Here is a 3626-nt window from a genome sequence, read left to right on the forward strand (position 1 = left end):
TCTGGTCCTAAAGCTACCTTCCCTAATGTGGGCATCTCCAGATGTTATCTGCAGTGAATTACCTCACATAAGTGGCTGCAGCTATTAAAACAACTGGAAGGATCAGCTTTATGAGGATTCCAGCTGGCATTAGATCTCTTTGGAGCTGAAACTTCACCTGGGCAAGGTAGTCTTTATGTTTCCAACTTTTGACTCATTTGATGTGCCAAATTTAAAGAACCAGTAACTTTAAATTTGACTCAGTTGATTGCTGGCTACCACTTCTCATTTCTGGCTTCAGGCTCAAAGGGTCTCTACAGGGCTCTGACAATTGGCAAGGATGGTGTTATTATACTGTATACCTTTGGAGATTGATGCTTCCTATTTGCTAAGACCAGGAAGGCCTTTAATTTCCTAACATAAAGATTGCATGCCCTCAATATCCCATACACCAGGGGTCTTCAAACTTGGCCCTTTCATGACTTGTGGACTTCAATTCCCAGAATTCCTCAGCCAGCGTGCCTGGCTGAGGAATTCTGGGAGTTGAAGTCCACAAGTCATAAAAGGGCCAAGTTTGAAGAGCCCTGCCATACACCCAAAAGAAAATAAGAAGTGCCCTGCTGGATCGGACCCCTTGCCTATGCAGGCAGCAGTCTGTTCTCAGTCATCAACCAGCTGCACAAGGTAACCCACTGGTCTTGCAGCAGATGGCCTTCAAAGACAGTCCCATTGCCATCAAGGCTAATACATGGTATTGTTCATCTCTGTTACTTAGCCAAGGGAGCCAGCAATGTCTGAAGATGTTTCCGTTTGTCATGTGGCCAGCATGACATCACGCCACAGGGCAGAAGGTGCGGTGAAACACAGAACACTGTTACCTTTCTGTTAATACCACTTTATAATGCCTTGGTAAGACCACATTTGGAATATCGCATCCAATTTTGGTTGTCACAATATAAAAAAGATGTTGAGACTCTGGAAAGAGTGCAGAGAAGAGCAACAAAGATGATTAGGTGACTGGAAGCTAAAACATGCGAACAGTTGCAGGAATTGGGTATGTCTAGTTTAATGAAAAGAAGGACTAGGGGTGATATGATAGCAGTGTTCCAATATTTGAGGGACTGCCACAAAGAAGAGGGAATCATCTCATTCTTCAAAGCACTTGAAGGAAGAACAAGAAGCAATGGATGGAAACTAATCAAGGAGAGAAGCAACCTAGAACTGAGGAGAAATTTCCTGACAGAACAATTAATCAATGGAATGACTTGCCTCCAGAAGTTGTGGAGAATCCAACTCTGGAGGTTTCTAAGAAGAGATCGGACAAGCGTTTGTCTGACATGGTATAGGGCAGTGGTGACGAACCTATGGCATGCGTGCCAGAGGCGGCACTCAGAGCCCTCTCTGTGGGCACGCACACCATGCCCCGGAGATGGCAACCATCCCTCTTCAACCAGCTGCCCGCTAACTTGCCGAGGTCCCACATGGCTGGATGCATCCCAGCACCCATGCGCTCACTGGCCTCTGTGCCGATAGTTTCAGGCAGCAGCCGCCCCGGCCCCTGCCTCACCTTGCCCTGCGACAATGGCACCCCCGCCCTGCCTCACCTTGCCTCGCCTCACCCCGCAGGATGAGCCTCCTACCTACTGCCCCACCTGCCAGAGACCCCCTGGATCTCCCCCAGTCCTGCCCGTCCCCCACAGGCATCCCTACCCACAAGCAACATCAAGGTGACCACCCCCACCTTGGCCACACCCACCCAGTCTGCCATGACCACCACAGCCACACCCACCCAGTCTGCCATGACCACCACAGCTACGCCCATCCAGTGGGCCATGCCCACCTGGCACCCAGCAATAAATGAGTGAGTTTTGGGTTGCAGTTTGAGCACTCAATCTCTAAAAGGTTCGCCAACACTGGTATAGGGTTTCCTGCCTGAGCAGGGGGTTGGACTAGAAGACCTCAAAGGTTCCTTCCAACTCTTTTATTGTGTTAAGAATGTATAATCCCAGCAAGGTCAACCAAAACGTGAAGAGCATCCCAGCTTCCCTTCTAAAGTAGGTAGGAATCTGTATCAAGCAGCAGTAATACAGGAAGATGCTGGAGGCTTTGCTAATGGCATCACATCATATCTGCAAGAGAAGGAAATGGTGAACCATCTCTGTATTTTACCAAGAAAATCACATGGATAATGAAGAAGCAAATATTGATAATCTAGTACTGGATGACGGATCCGTTACTGAAGAATAGCTGACGGATCCGTTACTGAAGAATAGCTGAGGATCTTTACTAATGATGTTTATGGCATGACTACATTAAAGCTGGATTCTGGATATTCAGTTGCTAGTAAATAAAATCTGAACCTGCAAAGATAGAATTATAATAGGAAGATGAAGAAGCCTGAACATGGGACAGCTGAACACAGCAAAAGATAAGCATTTGTGAATTGAAAGGGATTGGAATGTGACACTTTTAATCAGACAATCAAAGTTTACTACTCTGGACGCAAAAAATAAAGAAGGAACTTTTCAGAGTCAGAAAAGATGCAGCAAAAATAGTACATCGGTACAATGCAGTTTTTGACCAAATAACATTAATTAGACATCACGGATAACCCTTAATGTGATGGTTATGTGAGTTTATGCTCCAATCACTGATGCAGAAGAAGAAGAGGTTGACAAGTTTTATGGTGAAGACTAATTTGAAATCGACAGAGCATGCAGGCAAGATGTGTTGTTTATGACTGGAGACTGGTATGTCAAAGTTGAAAATAGTTATGAGGAAAATGTTAGTTGGACTGTATGGCATAGGAATCAGAGATTAAACACCACTTTCTGCAAATCCAATAATTTCTTCATTTGCAGTGCATTATTCAAACAATCAAAAAAATATCTATGCATGTGGACATCATCAGAAGTCAGGCACTGAAATTAATTATATTATTGGTACAAAGAGGTAAAGAACTCAGTGAAAATAGCAAAGTTGTGGTCAGAATCTGAATGTGAAACTTATTATGAAGTATGCCTGTTCTAAGGCAAGCTAAAGCAGAAAAACAAAGTTATCATGCCGTAGTCTTGAGCATAGTATGCCCACCATTTTCAAGGAGAGCATCAGGAATCGCTTTGAAATCCTGAATCTTTAAATAGGAAGCAAGAGAAACTGTGGAATGGAGTCAAGGAAGTTGCTAAAATTAAAGTGAAAAGAGACTGCCAAAGATTAATAAACAGAAGAAAGCTAACTAGATGTCAGAACAGACTATAGAAATTGCCAAGAGGGGGAAAAAAGTCAAATCCAATAAAGACAAAGAAAGAATTTAGGAAAGAATTTCAGAAGCTGGTTGAAGGGACATGAAGCATTGTTAAAGTGGCAAACGTAAAGACACTGAAGATGGAAACAGACATGGAATATCTGTATGACAAAGTCGCTCGGATCCGAGAGGGTTTGGACTCCAACTGGGTGGCCTCGGGGGAGGTGACGGAAGCAGGTCTTGAGACTGTTATTTGGGAAGAGTTTGACTCTGTGACTCCTGATGATGTGGACAGGGTCCTGGGGAGACTGAACGCAACCACATGTTTACTGGATCCGTGCCCCTCCTGGCTGGTACTGGCGGCTCGGGAGGGTACACGAGCCTGGCTTCAGGGAATTGTAAA

This window comes from Protobothrops mucrosquamatus, unplaced genomic scaffold (genome assembly GCF_001527695.2).
Source record: "Protobothrops mucrosquamatus isolate PMUCROS unplaced genomic scaffold, P.Mucros_1.0 scaffold1127, whole genome shotgun sequence".
In the NCBI taxonomy this organism is placed as follows: domain Eukaryota; kingdom Metazoa; phylum Chordata; class Lepidosauria; order Squamata; family Viperidae; genus Protobothrops; species Protobothrops mucrosquamatus.